Source organism: Trichosurus vulpecula, chromosome 1, assembly GCF_011100635.1.
Source record: "Trichosurus vulpecula isolate mTriVul1 chromosome 1, mTriVul1.pri, whole genome shotgun sequence".
NCBI lineage: Eukaryota > Metazoa > Chordata > Mammalia > Diprotodontia > Phalangeridae > Trichosurus > Trichosurus vulpecula.
Window position 1 is genome coordinate 507,764,257 of NC_050573.1, and position 16,517 is coordinate 507,780,773.

The 16,517-nt window shown below is 37.6% G+C and overlaps 1 protein-coding gene across 1 annotated transcript in view; it reads left to right on the forward strand.

Annotated features, from left to right (window-relative positions):
* The window catches only part of PRR16 (proline rich 16), a 212,335-nt gene that overhangs the window by 65,604 nt on the left and 130,214 nt on the right, over positions 1 to 16,517 (forward strand). The window lies entirely within an intron of this gene.

The window sequence follows — 16,517 nt, forward strand, 5'->3', positions numbered from 1 at the left end:
ACAACTCCAAGTCTCTCTTTTTATCCCAAATACATGCGTAGGTAAGGAAATGGACAGAAATAAAATTAAATTCAAGGATAAAGGTGTCTTCTACATGCTAAGCCACATTCTTGTCCTTTCATATATATATATATATATATATATATATATATATATATATGGCCAACTAAAACTTAAAGGGACCATGAAATCAAGTTTAAAAGTTATGTACTCAAATCACTGCTTTTTGGGTCACCCATAATTTTGATTCTTTAGAGATTGTGGTATTATAAGATTTAGAGCTGTAGAGCATGATAGCAGAATACTGGTATTGAAAGAAAATTATTATGCACATGTATATGTGTGTGAATGTATAAGCAGCTTAGGATGGTTTAGAACACTATGAAATCTCTCAAGTGGAATCTATTCTAATCCCTTCCTCCTTTTAAATTCAGGCTCCAATTTGTTGTCAAATTATTGTGATTATCTAAGCACTTGTGCTCTCTCTTCTCTCTCTCCCTCTCTCTCTCTCTCTCTCTCTCTCTCCCCCTCCCTCTCTCTCTTTCCATATATATATATTTATATTTATATATGATGTGTATATGCATATCTGTATATATACATACACACATGTATATAGAGAGATATATAGTTGCTGACATAATACAGACATGTAAGTTTTCCCCCTGGGGGAGGCAATACTTCTTGCTATCTTACATTCCCTTTATTTCTGTGTTTCTTCCCTCTCGCTGTCTTCTTATAGCTTCTTTCTCTCTCTTAGTTTATATGTGAACCAAAATTCCTAACCTGATCATTGCCATTCAGTGTAAGAATGGTGCTACTGATAATACTTGTATCAACAAAAAGTAAAAGTATACATTTTAAAGTAAACAGACATAATATAAAATTGTCGTCATCAATATCTAAAACCCTTGAAAGTCTACAGAGGGCTTCTTATTTGCCAATTCTCCATCTACAACTTCATACTCCTATAGTAAAGTCTGTTTTTCCTCAAACTTCAGCATTCATAGAATCACATATCTAGAGCTAGAAGGGACCTAAATGTCCATCTAGTTTTACTTCCTTGTTTGACATTTGGGGATTGAGACCTAAGGAAGTTAAATGTTATTTTTTTTAGTATCACACAGTTGTCACAGTGGAGATTTGAATTCAGGCCTTCTAACTCCAGAGGCATTAATCTTTCCACTATACTACATAACATTCAAAATCTATATTTAAAGTATTTTTATGAAGATTTTTTTGCAGCAGCATCATTTTCTGTTATTTTTCATTGTTCATTCATAATTTTTGTACTACGTTATTAGTTAAATTGTCATAGTTTCTATTTATTATAAGAATATTCAGAGGAGATCCTTTTCCTAAGATCTCTACAAAATAGTACAAAGGAATGTGCACTTAAGATATAAATGTGCAAAGGTTTATTATTATGGTAGCTATTTTTAGGCTAGACAAATTGAGGAATAGGGGAGGTTAGTGAGAGCCTTCTTGATCCTAGTTTATAGTCTGGACTTAGGCTCATCTTATAGGCTGGAGGAAGTATGAAGAGTATGAAAATTTTAGATCAAGGAAACTATTCCAACTGACCTGAGGCTGACCAAGGCCTATGTTATAGGTTCAATTTGGTCAAGATATGAGCAAGATTATTTTACCTGATTGATATCCTAATTATGGTAGTTGTGGGCACTGAACAGTTTGGGAAAGGAAGATTTTAGATAGATTTAAAATGATCTTTCAGTTAGTAATTGGCTTTGGGGAAGGTCTAGGTTGATACATGATGTGCTAATCTTAGGTTGGGAAATATTTCTCTCTGCCTGTTTCTGTAAGAGATCAACTAAAAGTCTGATGATTATATTGAGGGAAGTTTTATTCAATAAGGTCTTTTTATTTCTGAGTTGTTTACCAGTCTACACTCATGCATTCATATAATGGTCTCATTAGAGCAGTACATTTTAATCTATAAATAAAAGACAGTCAAATATACATTTTTTCTATGTTCTTTTGTAAATTGGAACTGTGCTTTTTAGTTAGCAATTAAGAAAAGAACTGATGATCATAAATAAATGATAGCATTCAGCATATTATCTAAAGAATTGGAAAAAGGCAGGACAGCTTGCTAAAGCTAGGCTAGTATTCATATAAGCATCATTTGCTTTGCCCTACAAGAACTAAGCAGGTTATTACCTCAAGTAAAAAGAAATAGTTTCCCATAAGTTGTATCAAAAAGAAAACTGTCAGTCTTACAAGCAAATTTGACACAAATCTAACCTGCATCTCTTTATTGAGAGTAGTTTTGATAATTGACTGATGAAGACAATCACCAGATGGATGATTTTGCCTTAGGTTTCAGATAGGTGAGACTTAACTTTAGGAACGTCCTTTTGATACCTCATCCATCCTCCTTTTTCCCCACAGGCAGGCATATATACAATACCTTCCCACAAATGACTATTCCTAATTTTTCAAATTGTTACACATTTCTTAGAGAAGAACAGGCGGGGAGGTGGAGAATGTATTCTCAGTTCAACATAATACTAAACTATGAATATTTAATCTTGTTATGCATATTCAAATGTGTAAAAATGGCTTCAAGTATAATTAATTCATTGAAGTTCTGCTATTAAGCTGTTGAACAGCAAGCTGATGAGACAATGATAAAAGAATTACTAACTGCCATCTAATGAGTTGAAGAAATCAGCATTCAATTTGTTAACAGGCAGTTAATGTGAATGTTAATTCCGATACTAGCTCAGTCAGGAATTACGGGCCTTTTCTCTTTGTTGATTTGGTTCTTCCATTGATTTCTTTCGTTCTTTTATCCTTTTTACCAAAACAAAGGGGAATAAATTTAGACTTGTATGAAGATTAAGATTCATAATCATCATCGGCACATCATTTCCTTATTTAGTTTATTAGTTTTCAAACTATAGTTCACTGACCTCTGGAGATCACTGAGATGCAGTCAGGGTCTTGTTTGGATCCATGAGGTCAAAACTTTTTTCATCATAATATGAAAATATTTTAGTTGCTGATATAGCAAATGTCTATAGATATAACCTACATAAACAAAAGAACTTTTAGGGATCTTCAGTGCTTTCTAACAGTGTAAATTGGACCTCTTTATGAGGGTTAAGTAGAGTTGTAATGGGATATCTCTAAAGAATTTCAGAGCCTCAGGTCTACTCCACGCCTGTTAGAAAGATTTATTAAAGTTTTGTGGTTTCGTGCTGTGGTGAGTGGGTAAGTTCCTTAGTGGAATAAACAACTTTAGTATGGCAAGACATGCTATTTCATAGGGAATATAATGCTGGTTACCCAATCAAAACTTACATAGAATATAAGAATACGATTAATATTAAAAAAGGCAAGAGTTTTTTAAGTAATTAAGTAACAGAGGAGGGGTCCCAGCCTCATTGGAACGGTGCATGTGGTTACCCATAATGCATACTGAAAAAACACATTTGGGGGGTATGTATGTATGATATTGATATTATAATAAGCTTCTCTAAGTCGTAAGTTCACTCTAGGTCAGTTCTTTACTATTACTGCACAGGTGCTATATTGATATTTTTCTTCTACAGTTTGGTGGTTAAGCATCCTGCTCTATATCCTGATGGAGCTGTCTTCTGATTGGCTAGCTATTGTGGTCTTGTCTGGTCAAAATGGATAATGTGGTTGAGGTTGAGTGCATGGATACACTTGTTTCTATAGAAAATATGAGGGGCAGCTAGGTGGCACAATGAGTAGAGCACCAGCCGTGGAGTCAGATCAAAACAGATTATATAGCTAGTAAATGGAAGAGCTAGGATTTGAACTGAAATTCTCTAACCCCTAATATTGTCTTCTCCAGGTGCTATTAATTTTGAATGGGAAGGAAGAGTGGTATTGTTTCTGATCTGTGGGAGGACGAAGCTCAAGGAATGCTTCAAGGAGCTGGTAGTATTAGAAATGAGCTTTGAAAAATAGCTAGGATTTTCATAGTTGGAGAAGAGAGATAAAAAAGGGCATGTGATAGGAACAGGAAACTTTATGGTCTAGATCAAAAATGCATAGTAATTGTTCTGAAGTCTTTTAATGTACAGAGATAATATAACAAATTACAAAGATTCTATAAAATAAATAAGGCTTGAGCCAGGTGTATGTAAAGCTTTGTATAATAGGCTTAGGAGTTTGAAATCTTTTCTGAAGCAACTTGTAGCCATTGAAGATTGAGAAATGGAATGATTGTGATTAGAGCTGTACATTAAGAAAATTAATCTAGAAGTGGTATACTAGACTGGAGAGGAAGAGACTAGAGAGACCAATGAAGAGAAGATTACATTAGTCTAAGTAGAAGCAGTGAAGTATTGACCTGGAGTTATGTCAGTAGAAATAGTAAAAAAAAAGGGAACAGATATTGGAAAGATGGGACTTGTTAACTATCTGGCCATTAGAAGTGAAAGAAGAGGAGTCTCAAGGTTATGAGCATGAGTGACTAGAAGAATTGGAGAACTAAGAAAATGACAGGTGATGCCATGACATGCAGGTGAATTGGGTTTAAGTGAGGGAGGGTTGTGCAAAGTCACCAGCCTCACTTTCACCTCCTGATGCATCTGGGTCCAGTGGCCGGCTATATATCAGGACAACTGGAGATGGCCCAGAATGCTGTGGGGAATCTTGGCCTTTTTAAGCTAAGGTCTTTAACAGGACTCAGTTTGCTGAGGCAAACATTATTCAATGATTAAGGCCTCTTTAAAAAAAACTAGGATATTGAGGTAACTTTGGAATGTTACATGAAGTAACAATTTTGAACAATGAAAATATTATAAAATACAATGAATTCAGATTCAAGAATTCATGAAATTCAACTATTCAAGAACAGATGGGTAATAGATTGTATATCTCATTCCCTCCTAGCCTATTCTCATCACTCCTGGAGTAAACAAAGAGACTTCCTCCCTTTCACAGTTACCATATTTTTTTTCTCAGTGGAGAAGTGCAAGTCATAGGGTCAATCACTTCATGTAGCTGGGGAGGCAACAATCTTTTTTTGATCACTTTTTAATTTTGTTATTTATTTAAAATTTTAGTTTTCAACATTGATTTCCCCAAGATTTTCAATCACAGATTTTCTCCCGATTTCTACCCTCCCCCCACTCCAAGATGGCATATATTCTGATTTCTCCATTCCCCAGTCAGTCCTCCCTTATGTCACCACACTCTCCCCCCATCCTCTTTCCCCTTACTTTCTTGTAGGGCAGTATAAATTTCTATGGCCCATTCCCTGTATATCTTATTTCTCAGTTGCATGCAAAAATAACTTTTTCTTTTGAGCATCTGATTTTAAAACTTTGAGTTCCAAATTGTTTCCCCTCTTCCCTTCCCAAACAACCTCCCTAAGAAATCAAGCAATTCAACATAGGCCACACATGTATCATTATGTAAAACAGTTCCATAATACTCATGTTGTGAAAGACTAACTATATTTCCCTCCATCCTATCCTGTCCCCTTTATTAAATTTTTCCCTTGACCCTGTCCCTTTTCAAAAGTGCTTGCGTTTGATTACCTCCTCCCCCTATCTTCCTTCCTTTCTATTATCCCCCCCTTTTTAATCCCCTTCCCCATACTTTTCTGTGGGGTAAGATACCAAATTGTGTGTGTATGTTATTCCCTCCTCAAGTCAAGTCAGATAAGAGCAAGATTCACTCATTCCCCCTCACCTGCCCCCTCTTCCCTTCCAAGAAACTGCTCTTTCTTGCCACTTTTATGTGAGATAATTTACCCCATTCTGTCTCTCCCTTTCTCCCTGTCTCAATATATTCATCTCTTATCCCTTAATTTAATTTTTTTTTAGATATCATCCCTTCATATTCAACTCACCCTATGCCCTCTGTCTATATATATGCATATTCCCTTTTATGATTTCTCTTTCTTGTTTACCTTTTCATGCTTCTCTTGATTCTTGTGTTTGAAAGTCAAATTTTCTATTCATCTCTGGTCTTTTCACTGAGAAAGCTTGAGTGTTATACTCAGTTTTGCTGGGTAGGTGATTCTTGCTTTTAATCCTAGCTCCATTGACCTCCGGAATATTATATACCAAGCCTTTTGATTCCTTAATGTAGAAGCTGCTAGATCTTGTGATATCCTGATTGTGTTTCCCCAATATTCAAATTGTTTCTTTCTGGCTGCTTGCAGCATTTTCTCCTTGACCTGGAAACTCTGGAATTTGGTGACAATATTCCTGAGAGTTTTCTTTTTGGGATCTATTTGAGGAGGTGATCAGTGGATTCCTTCAAATTCTAATTTACCCTCTGATTCTAGAATATCATGGCAGTTTTCCTTGATAACTTCTTGAAAGAAGTGTAGGCTCTTTTTTTGATCATAGCTTTCAGGTAGTCCAATAATTTTTAAATTATCTCTCCTGGATCTATTTTCCAGGTCAGTGGTTTTTCCAATGAGATATCTCACATTGAATTCCATCTTTTCATTCCTTTGATTCTGTTTTATAATATCTTGATTTCTCATAAAGTCACTAGCTTCCACTTGCTCCAATCTAATTTTTAAGGTAGTATTTTCTTCAGTGGTCTTTTGGACCTCCTTTTCCACTTGGCTAATTCTGCCTTTCAAGGCATTTTTCTCCTCATTGTCTGTTTGGAGCTCCTTTGCCCTTTGGGTTAGTCTATTTTTTAAGGTGTTATTTTCTTCAATATTTTTTGGGTCTCCTTTAGCAAGTCATTGACTTGTTTTTCATGGTTTTCTTGCATCTCATTTCTATTCCCAATTTTTCCTCTACTTCTCTTGTTTGCTTTTCCAAATCCTTTTTGATCTCTTCCATGGCCTGAGACCAGTTCATGTTTTTCTTGGAGGCTTTTAATATAGGCTCTTTGACTTTATTGACTTCTTATGGCTGTATGTTTTGGTCCTCTTTGTCACCAAAAGAAGATTCTACAGTCTGAGTCTGAGTCTGCATCCTTTTTCGCTGCCTGGCTATGTTCCCAGCAAACTACTTGACCTTTGAGCTTTTTCTCTGGGTATGACTACTGGTAGAGTAGAGAGTGTTTTGTTCCAGTCTTTAGGGGCCTTGTGCTGCTGTTTTCAAAGCTACTCCTACTCCACTGTCACAGCAGTGCTCCTCCTCCCACAAGAACCACCAACCAGGATTGTGACCCAGATCCAAGCAGGGCAAAGCAAGACCTGCACTCCCACTCTGGTCCGCAGCTTTATTCCTCCCACCGTGTGAGCCAGGGACTCCCGAAAGCTGACACTGGAGCTCTGGAAGCAGTTGCAGAAGCTTCCTGTTGCTGCTGCTATCACTGCCACACCACCTCCACCACCCCCAGGGCTGGGACCAGACTGCTTTATAACCCAACCTAGCAGTTTTCCCACCAACTGGTTCCATGGTCCTTGGCATTTGTGGGTTAAGAAGTTTGCTAAATGCCACAGCTCAATGATTCATGGCCCTAAGGCCTGCTCTGGGTAACTCCTGGTCTGGTCTGTCCTGTCCTGACGTGGCCCACGCTGGGCTGCATTCCCCTCCTAGCACCATACGATAGACCCTTACCAGCAACCATCCAAGCCATCCAGGACTGGAGACCTGCTTCCTTCTGCTATTCCGTGTGTTCCATACCTCTAGAATTTTGTCTGAGCCATTTTTACACGTCTTTGGAGGGATTTGAAGAGCTTAAGCAAGTTCCTGCTTTCCAGCCGCCATCTTGGCTCTATCCCCCACCCCCACCCCTCCCAGCACAATCTTTTTTCAGAGATAAGTGTCTAGCTTGGTTATCACCCTTAATCTGTTTCTTAAGGAAAGGTCTTAACTTTTGTCCTACCAATATTCTTAAAAGGAAAATGTTTAAAAAAGGTTTTTTGACTAAAAAGTACTTTCTTAATGTTTTAGATAAACTAAAAAAGATACTTTTAATATATAACATCACCATAGGACTAAATGAACATTTCCTTAAAGTGGAAAGCCTGGCCTTTTACATGCATAATGTTGGGGTGAATGATATCTTCTGATAGCTGGAGCTAACCTAAATATCATCCATGTTATAAATGGGAAGCCATCCTCAATCAAAACAGCATGGGCCCTAGAGCAAGTGTTCCAGCATAAAAAGGGTTAAGTCTCATATTGCAAGGTCACTGGTCCAGAGCAGGCAGAATGTCTATAGAATGTCTCTACCTCGTACCTATTTTATATATACCTACATATGTACACATCTCACTTGATAAGATACTTACATAGGGGTACTCCCCTAAATAATGTACTTGAGGGAACTACTTAAATATCGTTTTTATATCTCCTTTGCTTAGTATTACCTGGCAAAAAGTAAATGCTCAATAAATATTTGTTGAATAGTTGGTTATATCTGTAGAGATTCAGTTAATGGTATCATGTTAGATTTGTAATATGCAAAGTATCTTGTAATCTTTAAGTGTTATCAATCATTTTATTTTAGGTGATGTAGTTTGCTATTTGTTACTTCTCTGGGACACTTCCCCCCACCCAGCACCCCCACCCAGGTCATCCAAGTTTTCATTTTGGAGAATTCCTTAACCAAATGCAAGTGACTAGTGGAATACTCAGTGGAATAAAAGTTGGATCTGAAATTTTATCACAGCTCTTTCACTCTAGCTGTCAGGAATTGGCAAGGTAAACCACATAGTGTCCCTGTTATTTGGTTTGTTTAGTTGAACTACCTTGAGACTTAGTTGATGCCTTGTCACTGCAAGTAATAAAATGGTGGCCAAATGATCATTTTAAAACATCATTACAGATGTTGTTCAGTCATTTTTCCATCATAACTGACCCTTTTTGACTCCATTTGGCGTTTTCTTGACAGAATGTTTTTCCAGTTCCTTCTCCAACTCATTTTACATATGATAAAACTGAGGTAAAGAAGATTAAGTGACTTGCTCAGGGTCACAAACTAGTCATGCCAGATTTAAACTCCAGAATTCCTGACTCCAGGCTTGGTGCTCTAGCCACAGTGCTACCCAGTTATCCGTGGATAGGATTCATGATTTTGGTAGGGATTGGACTTTGAACTTTGAAATGTACACCAATACTAAAAATTACAAAATGAGGGGTGGGGTTAGATAATTTACAAGCTCCATTTCAAACTGTAAAATTCTGTGAACCTTTATTCTGTATTTGTTTGTGGGGGACTAATGTCCTATATTTCTAAATCTTTGGGACATAGAATTATGGAGTCTCCTAATTGGAAGAGAACTCAGAGGTGAAGCTAAACCTCTAGTATGATCTGAATCAGAATCTCCTCTTTAACATATATTCAACATTTCCTGTGCCTCTGTGCTTATTATGCACTTGAGTCTGTATTACATTAAGGATGGTCTACTAAATCTGCTCCTATGCAGGACTGCTCTGTGAAAATCTATTGTAATACTAAGATATAATATCCCTCAATATGTTAATTACTTCTCATAAGTGCAGAGTTACTGACATACTTGGAGAGTATAAGTTTTATGTATTTTTTATGCATTCAGTTTCAACTCTTCATACTCTTCCATCTCAGGAAATTCGAAAGAGGGAAAGACCTTAAAATTATGCAGTTTTCTTAGGCAGCTTTAAGGTCCTGTTGTTGATCTTCTAGGAATGCCTCCAGGGCAATGCCATCATCCTTGTGTTTCAGAACCTAATCTGGACAGATTATGTGACTGCATGAACGCATTTCAGAGTAAAGTCATGTGGAATTCACATCCCATATGCTATGCCTCAGCGTAAGGGTAATCTCAAAATGCCTTTGAAACTTAGTTAAACCAAGATAAGTTCAAAATGGAAAAATGATTTAGATATAAAGAAGAATGTAAATAAATTAGTGGAGTATGATGAAATGTACTTGTTAGATCTATGAATAAGGGAAGCATTTATGACAAAATGATGAAGAAAGAAAATGGGAAAGAAAATGGATAATTTGATGATGTGAAATTAAAAGGCTTTTGTACAAATAAAATTAATACAGCTAAAATTAGAAGGCAAAGAGGAAACTGTGAACATTGTTCACTAAGTTCCTCTGGTAAAGGCCTCATTTGTCAAATATATAGGTAACTGAGCCAAAGTTAAAAATAGCCATTCCTAGTTAAATAGTTGTAATGGCAAGCAAAGTGGGACTTTTTGTTGTCTTTTGTTTTGGAGTGCTTCTCAGCAGTAAGGCAATCAGGTGCCTTTGATTGAGTCTTGCCTTTGTGTGTAGGAAGGCCCACACCTTTTTGCTAGTTAGGTCACAAGAGGTGTGAAAACCTCAAGAGGTGTGGAAACCCTCCAGATGTGTGAAGCCCTAGAGAGGTATGAAACCCTGGAGAGGCATGAAGTGTCTGATGTGAAGAAGTGTATAAATACTCTGAGGTTAGCATTTTGTTTGGGGCTCACTAATTGGAAGAGTGTTGGTGTGAAGACTCTGGGTAGCTGTTAAGGAACCCCCTCAACTTTGAAAACCCAGATGTTGGTGCTTCTCTCTCTGGTAACTATGTATTTATAGCTTTGATCAGACAGCTAGAAACCTGTCTGTTGATTTGTGTTATTTGTTCTGTTTATATTTTCTGTGTTTGTAATTTCTGTTTGTGTTTGCTCTGAAGTTCAGGGTGCTGACTTTTGCCCTTGAACTAAGTGAATGATATATCTATATTTGATTAAAGTGAGATTGTAAACCCCTTAAAGTTGCTTTTTTTTTTTTAGAAAAGCAGATCAAAGAATCTGTGTTAGCAGCTTTCCTGTGTGGTGGTGCTGCTGGTCTTTCACCTCCACAGCAGCTGCCAGCAACATTGTTGTTACAATAGTAGAGAGCTATGAACAGGCAATTTTTCAGAAGAAGAAATCAAATAAAAAATGCTCTAAATTACTGCCAATTAAAGAAAAACAGATTAAAACAATCCTGAGGTATGTATCAGATTAGCTAGCATGACAGAAAAGGAAAATGACAAATACTAGAGGAGATATGGATAAATGGCAATATTAATAAACTGTTGAAGTTGTGAACTGATTCAAATATTCTGGAGAATTTTCCGGAACTTTGCACAAAGGACTATGAAACTATGCATACCCTTTAACCCAGCAGTACCACTACTGAGTCTGTATCCCAAGAGAGCAAAGAAAAGGTAAAAGGATCTATTTGTACCAAAATATTTACAAGAGTTCTTTTTGTGGTGGCAAAAATCTAAATTGAGTTGATGCCCGTTAATTGGGGAATAGCTAAACAAGTTATGGTATGTGATTATGATGGAATACTATCTATCATGCTATAAGAAATGAGAAACAAGATGTTTTCAGAAAAAAAAAAACTTGGGAAGACATATAAATGGATGCAAAGTGAAGGGAACAGAACCAGGAGAACAGTGTACACAGTAACAGCAGTAAAGTAAGGATAATCAATTGTGAACAACTTAGTTACTCTAATCAAGATAATCATCTAAGGCACTTCCAAAGGACGCATGATGAAAAATGCTATCCATCTCCAATGAGAGAAGAACTTGGCTAATATGGAAATATGTTTTGCATGATATCACAAGTATAACTGAAATCAAATTTCTTGCATTCTTAAGGAGTGAGGAGGGAAAGAAGGTGGGAGAGGAAAGATGTATGGAGAGAGAGAATTTGGAATTCAAAATGATAAAATTGAATGTTAATTTTTGTATGTAAATTGGGAAATAGTTAACAAAAAAGAAAAAAATAGTTTAAAATTAAACTTAGCTGGCCATTTGTATGTAGGAAACGTCAGAAATATGGCTCGGCAGGGTAGATAAAATAGTGACCTTGGCCATGAGTTTAGCTTTGTCTCTATGCCTTTTCCCCATCTTCTAATCTACATGTGCAAGAAGAAGAGAGTCTTAGAATTAAGAAACTAGGGAACCTCAGTACCCTAAAGTGAGTAATCCTTATATGGATAACTAGGTCTAGTTTAACTTTCAAAAATCAAAATTGTAAAGCATGGGTAATGCTCACCACAAATTAGAGACTTTGGCAATGGAGACACAAGAAAACAAAAAAGAAAGAAGAATCCAAAGAGGAAAATACTATGTATGTGTGTATGTGTGTGGGTGTGTATGTATGTATGCATGTATGTATTTGCACGTGTGTGCCTGAGGCTTTCAGATAGGAGAACAATTGCTCTATGTTCGAATGAGGTTAGTACCTGGGGCAAAGAATGTCCTGGCAATAGAAAGCCTCCTACTTGAGACTCTAGAAAGGAACAGGCTGGCCACTACATGAAGTAAATAATAAGCACCTGCAAAGATATTTTCTCCCTCCCATCCATCAATTAATCTTGGTTCTATGGTTCTTCATTCTATGAAAGAAAAGGAAGCTATTCTTCAAAAAGTGCGATAAGAGCAGATTCTTGTTTAGAGTGCCTTACAGGGTTTTTGTGAAGATCAAATGAGATAATGCCTGTAAAGTGCTGTGTAAAGCTTAAGCCTTTTATAGAAATGCTAGTTGCTATTACTACAGCTATGACTGCTGCTGCTGCTGCTGCTACTACTACTACTACTACTACAACTACTAGACAAAAACAGGATAGTTCTACCTGGCATGGTCCCAATGGGCACATGGCTATAGACCTTGTCTGTGTCGCTCACTTCTGACTTAAGCTGAAGACCTTGGTAACTGAAGAGGAGGATCTGCCATCTTCATTTACTACTATTACTATTACTGCTGCTACTACTACTACTACTACTACTACTACTACTACCACTGCTACATTATAGTAGTACCATAATACAACTGCTGCTACTACTTTACCACTACAGTACTATTTTAGTAGAGCTATAGTAATGCTTCAGTACTATTGTGGTAGCAATAGTGTATCATACTGTAGCATTACAGTAGTACCATAGTAGTACCTGAATGTAGTGGTGGTAGTAGTAGTAGTAGTGGTGGTGGTGGTGGTGGTGGTAGTTGTTGTCGTAGTAGTAGTAGTAGTAACTTAGCATGGTAGGGCTGCTACTAGTGGTAGTGTTATATTATTACTGTAGTATTGTTGTAATATTTTGCTTCAGTGAATGGAGCATTAAGACAAGTCAGGAAGAACTTAGTAGCTGTGTAACCCTAGGCAAGCTGCTTAACTTCTACTTGTTTCAGTTTCCTCATCTATAAGATGAAAATAATAGTAGAATGTACCTCCCATGGCTGTTGTAAAGGTAAAATGAGATAATACTTGTAAATTATTTAATAAAGTGCCTGGCATTTAGTAGGCACTATATCAATGCTAGGTGGCAAAGTGGAAAGGGTGTTGGGCCTGAAGTCAGGAAAACTTATCCTTTCCAGGTCAAATCTGGCCTCAGACACTTACAGCTATGTGATCCTGTACCTTTGTGTGCCTCAGTTTTCTCAACTATAAAATGAGCTTAGAGGAGGAAATGGCCAACCACTGTAGTATCTTTGCCAATAAAATCCCCAATGGAGTCGCAAAGAGTCAGACATGGACTGAACAACAACAGTGTAAATGCTAACCATTATTATTATCTCTAGTTGCAGGAGCAGCAGTAGCAGTACTAGTACTACTAAATGACATAGCAGAACTGCTAGTGGCAGTAATATAGTAGTAGTACTATCGTATTAGGGAGATAGCAGCAGCAGAACTGTATTAGTGGTAGTAGTGAATGAGCATGGTAGTTGTTATGGTAATCTTTTGGAATGCTAAGGCCATCAAGTGCCTCTGCTTCCATTGGGAATCTTTGAATCAAGAGTCTTTGATGACTTGCTTAAGAAACAAGAAGGCCCCAGGCCCCAGACCCCACACAGTTTTGCTAAGTAGGCTCTGAGCCTTCCGGGCCCAAATGAGATGTGAGAGCTGTGAGGTTGCTGGTTTGCTTTTGGGGGCACACTCGTTGAAAGAATGTTGGTGATGAGACTCTGGGTAGCTGTAGAAGCAGCCCCCGCCCCCAGCTTTGGAAAACCTGGATGTTGGTGCTTCTCTGGTAACTATGTTTTGAGATGCTGGAGAGACAGCTGGAAGGCTGTCTGCTGGTTTGTGTTATTTGCTCTGTTAATGTAATTTCTGCTTGGAATTTCTGTTTGTATTCTCTTTGAAGTGCAGGGTGCTGGCTTTTCACCCTGAACTAAGTGAATGATATATGTACATTTAATTGGAGTGAGATTGTTAACCCCTTAAAGTTGCTTTCCTTAGAAAAGTATATCAAAGGACCTGTGCTAGCAGCCCTTCTGTGTGCTCTTGTTGTTGGTCTTACACCAGCACAACAGCTGCTAGCAACATTGTTGTTACACTAGGATTGGTGCTAGTGGTGTTAGTCTTATTAGTGGTGGTGGTAAGTAGTGGTAGTAGTAGTAACAGCAGCAGTAACAATTAATGTGTCCATAGTGCTTTAAAGTTTACAAAGCAATTAAGTCATTTGAACCTGTTAGAAATATGCTTGACACTGAAATTCAGGTATCAATGGCAATTTATTATTATTGAAGAATCCAAGGGAATTGGTAAATGTTCCGGGCCAGGAGCATACTCCTGCCTTTTTTAGGAAGAGGGAGTGGGGAATACAGGAGTGAGACCAGCTTTATTCTGTTCGACTGACACAGATTGACGCACTCTCAGCTCAATACCTCCCTTCAGAGAATAGATTGGTCCACTCCCTTCTGGGTTACAATCTTCCCTATACACCCTTCACATGTAACTCCTTGGTATACAACCCCCCCCCCCCACTCACCATATGTCCCATGTTCAAAAATGGTGGAAAACTCCTCCCTGTGGGTGTGTAAGGTAATATTCAATCAGGAAATTAAGCATGTGTGGTAGCGATTTGACCCTGTTTTCTCTTCAACCCTGACCATTATCTGGCTGGTTTAGGCCAGTTTTGCCTGTTTTTGGAGTTTGTGGTTTTCAGAAAGTCACTAGCTATTCTCTCATTGGCTGGGTCCATCTACCTTAGTTAATTTTTATTCCCTCCTTTGTTCAAACTGACACTTCATTAATTATTCTGTGAAACTTAATTAACTCTTCTGTGGAAACCTAACTTTCCCTAACTTTTACCAATCTCTCACAACAATCCTGTGCCATGCTGTTATTCAGTCATTCAGTCTTCTCTGACTCTTCATGACTCAAGCTTGGCAAAGCTACTGCAGTTGTTGGACAGTTTCTTTTTCCAGATCATTTTACAGATGAGGAAACTGAGAGAAAAAGAGTTAAGTGACTTGTTCAGTTACACAACTATTAAGTGTTCCAAATAAGGTGCAGTAGTATACACTTACTTGAGCAGTAGCAGTAACAGTAGCAGTAGCAGTGGTAGTAGGAATAGACTACTACTAGTAACCCTAGCACTACAGAGTCATGGAAGTACCTACTCTTTCCTTGAGAACATAGAGCCAAAGACTTTAGCTAAAGTTAGAAGCTTGATGAGGTCTACAACCATGCATATAGAGGGGCCATGTTGGACAATGCCTTGCAAAGACTATGTTTGCAGTCCAGCAGAACCTAAGGGATCAATATTCTTAGCAACAGCAGCTGGAGGCCACTAAGTGTTCAGAAAAACAACATCCATTGAAAGTCAGCAAGGAGTAGGCCCAAACAGAGCAATGACATCACTGGTTCCATAACACTGAGTCATGTGGCATTCCTCCTTATGTGCACCCTGCACGTGGCTACTTTTCCCATTTGTGTTATGCATGTTTGTGGAAGCAGTTTTCTCTTGTTTATGACAGGAATATTTTGCTAGTTTGTCTACAAGGCCTTTTTATTAAATACTTTTTCCATTGAATTAATACTGTTGTTTGGCTAACTATTAAAGGTAAGCACATTAGGGAAAGAGGGTTGTGAGCTTAAATTTTAATGGTTTTGAGCCTGCTTGCTAACCTGAAGCATGGGTGGCCTTTTATGGGAACCTGTTCTTTGAGTTAGGGAGCGCTTCCCCTTTCAGCACTACTCAAAATCAATGTACTACAAAATTCTAGCGTTCCCAGTGAAACAAGGGGAAAGTAATGATATATTGCCTAGTTTTATTAAGTTTACCAAGGTGAATTCATTGTCTTCCCCATTTGTATATGAGTTCCTTGTGAGTAGTATCCCCTGTACCTAGCACATTACCTGGCACACAATAGGCATTTAATAAATGTTTCTTGATTGAATAATTGATTCTTTTCTATAATTCATCAGTAAACATTTATTAAACAATAAATGTTTAATGCTATAGATGCAAAAAAATAAAAAGGCCATCCCTGCCTTTAAGAAACTTACAACCTCATTGGTAAGACAAGGTACAAACAAACATATTCAAAGCAAGCTATAAACAAGATCACTAGGAAATAATCAGAGGGAAGTCACTAGAATTAAAAGGCGTTGAGGAAGGCTTCCTACAGAACATGGTATTTTAGTTGAGTCTTAAAGGAATCCAAGGAGGTCAGTAGGCAGCCAGAGAAAATGCCCAGAGCCAAGAGATGGAGGGTTTTGTAATTATTTTTTCATATATACAGATGGATTTAGCTGAGTTAGCCCAAGTCCTTGCTTTGTATACAATGAAAAAAAAATGACTAAGTCAAAGGCAGTTCATTTAGTTAAGATAAATATAGATATTGGTATGTATC